The following is a 9,943-nucleotide window of genomic DNA, read 5'->3' on the forward strand; positions in this document are numbered from 1 at the left end:
GCAAAGAGCCATCTTCGTGACACAGCCCAGACTCATCCAGAACACCATCTAACCTGTGGGCTGCAGGTGTCCTGTGGAAAATAAATCTGTGGCCACATAATTAAAGACTCGACTGTAATTCATATGCACAAGGACATTGAAGGACAGCTGTACAACCAGCCTTGGTGATGACATTTCTCAGTGATGAGAAATGTGTATTCTGATATAACAGGGAGCAGCAATTGCCTTTTGTCCTCAACAAGGAGCAGGACTAGCAAGAGGTGACGTGCTGTTGGGTCGCATTTGGGGTAACAGCACAGGAACATTAAGAGTTGGGAGGAAGACTTGGGAAAAGACCCTTGTTTGGACACTGGAGAAATCTCCAGTCCCAGAAACACAAGCTGATATGGCTGTAATATGGCAATAGCCCCTTTCCCAAATGACCCAGGACTTCCCTGCAGCTTGTGATCTCATCTGCCTCCCAGTTTCATTTGCTGTTCCCCAGATTTTTGTTTCTCTCCCTTGAGTTTCATTCCTTCTGTATTCAAATCAGGGAGTTTTATCCACCAGGCTTCCCAAAAGGCGAAAGAGAGGTGGCTAGGAGCACAGGGCAGAGGAAAGCACTGAGAGATGCAAACGGTGCATGACGCATAACAGCAGCTCCAGAAGGGAGAGCCCTCCCAGTTTCCCCCTGCAGTGCTCCACCCTGGGAAAGCCCATATGCTGTCATAACAGCCTCAGAAACCAAAAGGGTTGGGCAGGTTAGCAAAAGTTGAAAAGCTTGTAGCTGTGAAGCTGTGACAAGTCTTCTTTCCATGTTTAACTAAACCGTGTAATTTGTCCGTGCTGGTGGGGGAGAACAGTAGTGCTTCATGGAGCTGGCAAAACACAGCCTCCATGACACAAAAACTGATGTCCTGCCCAAGGACAAGCCCTTGCTTGAAAGCCCAGAAGTTCTGCAGTTTTTGTCCCTTGGGCTATATATATACATAATCTAGCCCAGGAAAACTAGTAGTGGGTCCACATTTTCAAAATGTTCCCAATTCCAGCTGAGACAATCACTTTCTATGGAAAATTTCTGCTCCAGTGGTGAAACTTTGACAAAATACAAGCAAGTGAAAACAGGGTCTTGAGAGGGGAAGTGTTGGCAACCTTAATAATAGGAGTTGTTCCTGGCCACACCTGTAATTAAGTGCATTTATTGCTTTTTTCCATATAGCCTTGCCTTTTTTATCCTCATGGTATTCCCAGCCTCTGTCAGTTTGCAACTGACTCTCTTTATTACACCCCTGCTGGCTTGCTTTGGTGGAAAAAAAAAATAAAAAAAAAAGGTGGAGCTAATGGGGAAAAGACACTAACAAAAAGGAATATTTAGGTGCACTCTCAGAGCTGTGTCAGGCCAGGGCAGACGTATCAGAGAACCACAAGACAGGGCCAAGGTTCCTTGGGAGGAGCTGGACTCGGGGCTGATTCAGCAGGATCTTACTTGAAGATGTGTAACCTCATCCTGCACTCCTGCATGTTGAGTGCTCTCTGGGCACCAAGGCAGCTGAGTGCCTACAGGATGGTGGGAGAGCCTGGCCCAGCAGTCTGGGCAAAATGAAGGGCCACAGGGGAGGCACCATGTCTGCCTGAACAACCCTATCACCTTCTTTGATAAAAAGATTGGTCTTATGGGTGAGGAGAGAGTAGTGGAAATAATTTATTTCCAATTCAGCCAGGCTTTCAACACCGTCTCCCAATGTTCTGATATCCAAGTAAAGATGGTATTGTCTCAATAGGTGGACAAGCAGATGGACACAAAAAGTATTTGTTTGGTCAGGAACAGGGAGTAGTTAATTGTTAATGGGTTGTATTCTACCTAGAGGCTGGTACCGAGTGGGATGCCTCAGGGGGCTCTCCTGGGACCTCTTCTGTTTAACATGGTTATTGATGACCTGGAGAAGGTGATGGGGTGCACTTCCACCAAGTCTCACTTTCAGGTGACACTTAATTGGAGGGGAAACAAGTCAACATGCCTGAGGGGACATCAGAGGGATGTAAGCAGGCTGGAGGGATGGACCTGCAGGAACCCTGGGAGTTCAGCAAGGGCAAATGAGCAGCCTTGAACCTGGCAAGGAAGAGGCTCTGGCAACGATGTGGGCTGGGGACCTGATAGATGCGGAACAGCTGTGTGGGAAAGGATTTGTGAGTCTTGGTAAAATACAGGGCCAAGCTCTTCACAGTGGTGCTTCGTGGGAGGAAGAGAGACAAGGAACATAAGTTTAAAGAAGAAAGGTCCAGCTTGGATACAAAGAAGACCTTTCTGTCCTCAAAGGCAGTCAAGTGTGGGAAAAAGTTGCCCAGAGAGGCTGTACAGTCTCCATCCTAGTAGTTTATAAGATCAAATAAAACTCCAAGCAACCTTATTTGACCTCTTTGCTGACCCTGCTTTAAGCAGGAAGTCAGACTAGAGCTGTCCTGGGGTCTCTTTCAAACCGAATTTTCCTTCAATGCTCTGTTGCCCAGGGCCCCATTTGTGTGTAGCTTGTGTCTGGCGAGTGCCAGATGTGTCTGCGCTATGCACACGTGTGTCCGTGGCAACTGCAAGCCTGAATCCTGTGTGAAGGGTGCAGCTCAAGGGAGACAAGGTATCCTACAGATGTGATGGACAGTGGGTGAGGAGCACAGCATGGCTGGGGAGCAGTAGCTCCCAATGCCTGTGACAACTGTGCCAGTTTTGTGCACCCCAGGGAACTCACTGAGCATCGGAGGAGCAAAGAGGGCTGGCGAGGAGCCTGTGGTGTCCCTGAGGTGGGACTGTGTGTGTGTGTGTGTGTGCCAGGGGAGTGAACATGTAGCCGTAGTGGTGAAATGTGTGTGCAGCACACGCAGCAGGCGCTGAGGGCAGCGGGGAGCGGTGTCTGCGTGGGCTCGCTGTTCACGGCAGCGCAAAGCGGCTGTAGTTAAAAAGCCTCCCATGGATGAGCACCTCCCAGGCAGGCAGGCTCTGGGGCTGAGGGGACGGGACAGAGCGCAGGCGGTTATGAAAGCGGCTGGCCCAGTCAGAATAATTCACGTACTGCTGTGGGAGGGACAGCAGAGATAAACAATGCACTGGAAGGCGGGAGGGCAGGGAGAATGGCTTAAAATGCGTCTTCTCGACATGCCCTGGTGGATTAGTTCAGCATCTCAGTCCAGCTCCTCTTTAATTCTTATGCAAGGGGTTTCTCTGGAAGGGACAGTCTGTCCTCGCCAGCTGAACACCAGGCACAGGGCACCGATTAACAAAAGGCCATCTCACCACCCGTCCCACACAGCGAAGGACGAGAGGCAGCTGGGACTCATTCCCTGTGAGGACTGAGGTTGTGGATTTTTATTTCTGCCTCAGATTGTGCCATTGCTCATCAGGGACTGCAAGACTTGCTCATCTGAGCCTCCCATGGCCTCCTATTCACTTCCAGAAGGTGATCTTTAGTATCTGTAAGGCGACATGTAGGCTATTTTTGAGGAAGCTCTGAGGCCCAACGGCTCCTAGAGGCCAGGGGTGTCTGAGATGGGAATATGCACAGCACCTGGTCTGTCAGAACTACTGCTTGGAAATGTAGGCACTGGTACAAAGGTGATGGGTGTTGTGTGTGTACCTAGGGAAGTGAAGTGTCCTGGCACCATCTTTGCTGCGGCTGCGGACACAGGATAGGCAGAGACAGTCTAGGAACTGCTCCTGGTTCATTTACCACTTGAAATGTCCTTCTTTAGCTGTTCAGGGAGGTGACAGGTTAACCCATAATGGAAGGTTAAATCTGTCCTTTAGCCACTGACTGCTTCAGGATCTTGGGAAAGTCACTTTGCCTTGCTGTCAGCTGCTTCTGTCCCCCTGTGCTTGCTTTCTCTCTGAGAACAGAAGCCATCCCTTCTCTTGTGACTGCAGCAACAAGCAAAACGGAGCCATGGAGGACATGAGGACTCTGGAGGCTTCTCCATAGGACAAATCATCAAATATTTACAAGGAGTCAGAAAATCCCACGCTTTTCACAAATGGCTCTTACATTCTAACAGTTGACAATGTATTTTGAGCTCATGAGACCATCTGAGTGCTGCAGGAGAGCTGTCTCAAGCAGAGCAGCGGGGAGCATGTAGCTCCATCTGGCCAGTACAGCTCTACCAACACACCTTGTACCTCCTCTGCAGCAGCCCCGGCCAGCTGCTGTCACCCCGACTTGCTTCCTCCACCGACCTCGCGCTGCTCTGTCCCATCGGCACCCGCTGGCTTGCTGATCACTGCTGGCTCTTTGGACACTCCAGGTCACCCTGTTATTTAGCCCTGCCACCCTGCAGCCAGTCACCCCATGTCTGCAGCTCTCTGCTCCGGCACTGGTTTACACTGCAGCTCTTCCCTGCTTTTCCTACAGCCTCACACAACACTCAAGGGGGTCACATAAGTTTCTCTATTCAAGGCAGCCTCATTGCTAGTGAGCATGACACTGTATCCCAGAAAGCAAAGGCACATGGTGTAACCCAGCAGCCTGGAGCTCAAGGATGGCTCCACTCTGCTTGCATTTAATCAGATCATTCTGTGTGGTACCAAGTGTTCTGCTATAGGTCTGCATTGCCTGTCATGTGCTCGCACCCACTCTCCTACTGATTCATTGTCTTATCCCTGAGAGAAGCATGTGGAGACTGCAGGTCATGTTATAAACACATTCAAAGTCTTCTCTGGAGTTCCTGTATCAGCTTCCTCCTCTCTTCAGTAGCCCAGAAGTGGTGTGCAGGCCTGTGCCAGGCCCCTGGTAGACACTCAGAGGCTGTTGCTCTGTGAGCACCTAATCACCTGTCAGGAGCAATTTCGAGCTCCGTATTCTCTTGCTCATATACCGCTTCTGTAACAAGGCTTTGTGGTCCACAGACCCTCACTGACTCTTTCAGTGACTGTACTGCTGGGACATTCAAACAACTCTATCAATGCACTACAGCCAGGGACCCAAATATTGGCAGGTCCCAGGTTTCAAGACTTGCTATTTCAAATCTGGGGCCAGCACCAAAATAATCTGGCTAATTTCAGAAACCAAAAAAAAACTTTTAAAGCTCAAATATCTTGTGTCGCAGAGACTATTTCAGAATAGTGTTTGTGTCCATCCTGAGTTTCTTCACAGACATCAGGGCAGTGGAATCACATTGCTCCACTTTTCCTCTTTCCAGGCTGACCTGACATGGACAGTGAGTCACTTGGGGTCCACATGCCCAGGCTGCCCAGGAAGCAGAGACATTACTCACATTAAATTTTCCCTTCTGGAGGGGATGTGGTCAAAGGAAAGCATTGTACCGGCAGCCCACTGACTTTTGCAAGCCTTCTACCTGACAGCCCTCATGCTGACAAGGACATATCTTCCATGCAGCTTCACTGCCCCTGTCCCACCATCCAAGAATGCTGCCCTCCCACCTGTGGCATGGGAGAGGCGGGCTGGACATGTCCTATCACGTGACTGAATAATAGGAAAAAAAGGGAGCAAATTTTATACATTGAGCACATGCAACCAGTCAGAGCTGAGAAACAACTGAAGGACAAGCAGACAGCAATGCAGCAACCAGAAGGACCTGACTCTGAACAAAGGTCATCTCTGTCTAACTTCTCAGAGCTGGCATAGCTTTGCAGATTTGTCTCCAACAAGAAATCAAAGTGGTAGCACATATCTGAGCTGTTTTCAGTCAGTGCCCCCTCTGTGAAAGCAATGGCCTGGCTGTCAGGAGGGCTGACTTTTATTGCAGCATTGGTGGTGGGTGCTGGTCCTCTCAGAGCCTACTTTCACTGCAGATCAAACATTTCCTCTCCCAAACCTCACTTGTGCCCCATGGCACTGCCTGGAGAGTCGGCCTCAGCCCCAGCCCAACCCCACAGTGTCCCCCCAGCACTGGGTGAGCCTGGGGAGTCAGGAGCTGCAAGGATGCTGGGATCTGTGTGGATGAGCACAAGTCTTATGGGGAGCATCTGAGGGAGGCAGGGTTGTTTAGCCTGGAGAAAAGGAGGCTCTGGGGTGACCTTTTCACTCTCTACAGCTACCTGAAAGGAGGTTGTAGCAAGGGGAGCTGGCCTTTCCTCCCAAATAACAAGCAATAGGACAAGAGGAAATGGCCTCAAGTTGCACCAGGGAAGGTTCAGTTTGGATATTAGGAAAGTTTTTTCACTGAAAGTGCTGCCAAGCACTGGAGCAGGCTTTTCAGGGAAGTGGAGAGGTCGCCATCCCCAGAAGTGTTTAAAAGATGTGTAGATATGGTGCCTAGGGACGCGGTTTAGTAGTGGACGTGGCAGTGCTGGGTTAGGGCTGCACTCGGTGACCTCGGAGGTCTTTTCCAGCCTAAGAGATTCTGCGACGCGGGGCCCCGCGGGGCTGCCAGCCTTGCTTTCATCTCTAGATGGTGCTCTGCGGCCGGCAATAGCCGGGCTTCCCCAGCCTCGCCGCGCCGCTCAGCCTCCCTGCGCCGCGTCCTGCCGGCGGGAGCACACCGGGGCTGGCGGGGGCAGGACCCCCACCTTGTGGACCATGGCAGGAGGAGAAGCCCGTGCAGCCCTTCCGAGGGCTGGCTGCCATCTCAGCTCTGCTGGTGTGACATCCCCGGCCGCGGGCTCCCGTGTCGCAGGCAGCTGCGAACAGAGACCGGCTCACCGGCTTCCCCATCCCTCTGCTGTCCCCCTCTGGCTGCACCAGCGAGGCTGCCCCAGCTGCCCTGCAGCACGCCACGTTCTCAGCATCCCAGCAGGCTGCATTCCCTCCTCTCTCCCTCCTGCGCATGCAGCAACAGCCCATCCCAGCTTTGCGGATTTAGCGCAGGGCCGGGCCCTGCGGGCTTTTCCAATAGTGATGCTCCATTAGGGCCCAGCTCTGCTCTTACCACGGGCAATGCCAAAGTCCCATTGACTTCGCGGGGCAAGCCCTTAATGGCCTGGGAAGGTAAGAGGTTTTTTGGGTTTTTTTGTTTTGTTTTGTTTGTTTGTTTGTTTGTTTGTTTGTTTTTGTTTTGTTTTTTTTTTTTTTTTGTGACACTTAAAACCACGGCCACTCAGTATTGCTGGTCCAAAAGCTGCAAGAGGTCCTTCTGCAAAGGCAAAGAAGGCTGTTTAAGCTCAAAGAACACAGAGGAGGCATTCTTGCAGAGGTCATGAGCCTGTGCACAGCTGCTGTGGCAGTGCCATGTACCCTATCCACTTCTGGGCAAAACTTGGACAAAACCAAGCTGTTTGAAACCTAACATGTTTGTTCAGAAGCACAGACATTTTCAGCACCATTTCCTAATCATGGAAATCCAAACCTATTTTCTCCTCAATTGAGATTATTGTTGTGTTTCTTAAAAATATTTTTAGTTGCAGTGTGTATCAAAACGTTTTGCTGAGCAAGTTTTGTGTGAGTTTGAAAGGTGCCAATGATGATTTCTTTTCAAAAGGGTTGTCCAAAAGTGTCACCAAAAATAAAACATGAAACAAGTTTCTCAAGTGTCATTCCAAACAACAACATTCATTTGAGAGCTGGCAAGAGTGACAAGAGTGTGGTTAGTTGTCATGGGGTGGAGGATCTGAACCAGTGCCTGGATCTTATTCATAGGGAAAAAGTCCTTCCTCTCCCCATTATCTTTCTGGTATTTGAATAGCTTTCAATAATGAGCCAAGTAAGATGTTCAGAAGTAAGACAGGAAAGAAATATAGATTGTGGTTGAATGAACAAAGAAGCAGTGTCTTCCTCCTGAAAAGCAAGCTGCCAGTCCCTCGTGATTGGAGGCAGGACTTAGGGAAGCAGTCCCTCCATGAGATCCTGGAGGAGGGAAGGACCCCAGGGACATCATGCCCTCTCATGCATTAAAGGTATCTTCTCTGGAGAGCACAGTGCAAGGAGGTATCACCTACCTGATGCTCCACACACTGTGTGCAAAAGGTGAAATACCTGGTGTGTTTACAGTTATGCATGGCCTGGACAGCTTCTTTGCAGAATCCTTAAAAATGTCAAGCCTTCTCTGCAGCAAATAGTTTTCCAGGATGGATTCTCCCGGTGGATTTTCACAGGCTGTGTAAAGGAGTCCCCAGCACACGGCCAGAGAGGCACTTGTTGAGACACTGCTGTGTGGCATTTTTGTGAATGTGCTTGGGTGTTTGTGGGATGAAGTTGTGATGTAGGATGAATTATGCCCCCACGTGTGGCATGCACATGTAGACACCTGCAGTGTGTACTTGGGCACGAGTCCTCTGGGATTCCAGTGTGCAGGTGCAGAAGCACCTGTGCAGAAGGATGTCCTGCTGCTGTGTATCAGCAAACCCTGTGGGCACACGTGCAGCTTGCAGGAACTGACACTGGAGTGGCTGCACCACATTGTTGGAGGGGCTGTGTGTGGCTCCCGCAGCACAGCTGCACGAGGAGTGTCTGATAGGCAGAAAATTGCTCACCACCCCTGTTTTCCTGCACTGGCTGTTCCTCTCCTTCCCTCTGTCCCCTTCCCTCCACCCCCTTCTCTCTCCCCTCTCTAATGATCTGACAGCACTGAAAGCTTTCTTGCAATTTTATTATGAACAGCAGGGATTTAGCTGGGAATTTTTCAATGCCTCACTGTCTTCTCCACCGTGATGCCAAACATGACATGAAAACATCCAGCAGGTTCAGACATATGGAGGGGACTGGAACCAGTATGGCTGAATGATGCTTGTTCCCTCAGATGGATTGCAATCTTGTCCCATTTTTCCTACAAGAGGCCCCCAGGTAAAGGGAGGGGTGGCAGTGCTGACCTGTGTGCTGCCCCAACCACTCCAGCTGTGAGTGCCCATGGCCCTGGTGCACCACCTTTGCCTGGCATCTCTGCACACTGATGAGTGTGACTGATGAGTCTCCCAAGACCTAAGGGGACACTTCATCCCCACCAAGCACTGCCACCCGCCTCCAAAGGATGCTGTATATCAGTGAGGGGGTGCCCAGCCATGAGGGTTCCCCCTCTCCTGGAGGCCACCACCCCAGCCTGTGTCCTGAATGCCCGTGTCCTCGCACGCAAAGTCCTTCCCTCTCGGTCCATTAGTTTGTTTCCATGGCCAGTGGCAGGCACACGACTCTGAAAGCTGTATTAAAAGCCAGGTCAATACCAGCCCCTGCTTATTCCCCCAGGGGAAAATAAGTAAATAATGAAAGGAGGGGATGACTTCATTTCCTAAACCAGCAAACTCTTGAATTTAGTGCTGAGAGAGGCACTCCAGTTCCCAAGTCAGCAGCATTAGAGCTCTGAGGAGAGGCAGCTCTGCTTCAGCACCAGCAGAACCAGGAGGGATGGGGGCCACTCAAAATCCATTGAATCCATCATTTCAGTGAAGGCTTTGAGGCAAACTGCTCTGAAAGATGGGCTCTGGAGCTGAGGATCACTACAGGAGCGAGGTAGAGGCTGAGGTACTTAATGCCTTCTTTGCCTCAGTCTTTAACAGCAAGACCAGTTGTCCTCAGGGTATTCAGTCCCCTGAGCTGGAAGACAGGGACAGGGAACACAACAAAGCCCCATAAAGCAGGAGGGAATGCTCAGTGACCTCCCACACCACTTAGACACTCCCACATCTGTGGGGATGGATGGGATCCACCCAAGAACACCGAGAAAGCTGGCGGAAGAGCTCACCAAGCCCCTTTCCATCATTTATCAGCAGTCCTGGCTAGCCAGAGAGGTCCCAGGTGACTGGAGGTTAGCCAGTGTGACACCCATCTACAAAAAGGGCTGGAAGGAGGATCTGGGGAACTACAGGCCCATCAACCTGACCTCAGTGCCAGGAAAGGTCATGGAACAATCCACCTTGCCATCATACAGAACAGGTGGCACAACTCAGGAATCAGGCCCAGCCAACATGGGTTTGGGAAAGTCAGGTCCTGCTTGACCAGCCTGATCTCCTTCTATGACAAAGTGACCTGCTTAGTGGATGAGGGCAAGGCTGTGGATGATGTCTACCTGCACTTCAGTAAAGCCTTTGACACTGTCT

This window comes from Anomalospiza imberbis, chromosome 5 (assembly GCF_031753505.1).
Source record: "Anomalospiza imberbis isolate Cuckoo-Finch-1a 21T00152 chromosome 5, ASM3175350v1, whole genome shotgun sequence".
In the NCBI taxonomy this organism is placed as follows: domain Eukaryota; kingdom Metazoa; phylum Chordata; class Aves; order Passeriformes; family Viduidae; genus Anomalospiza; species Anomalospiza imberbis.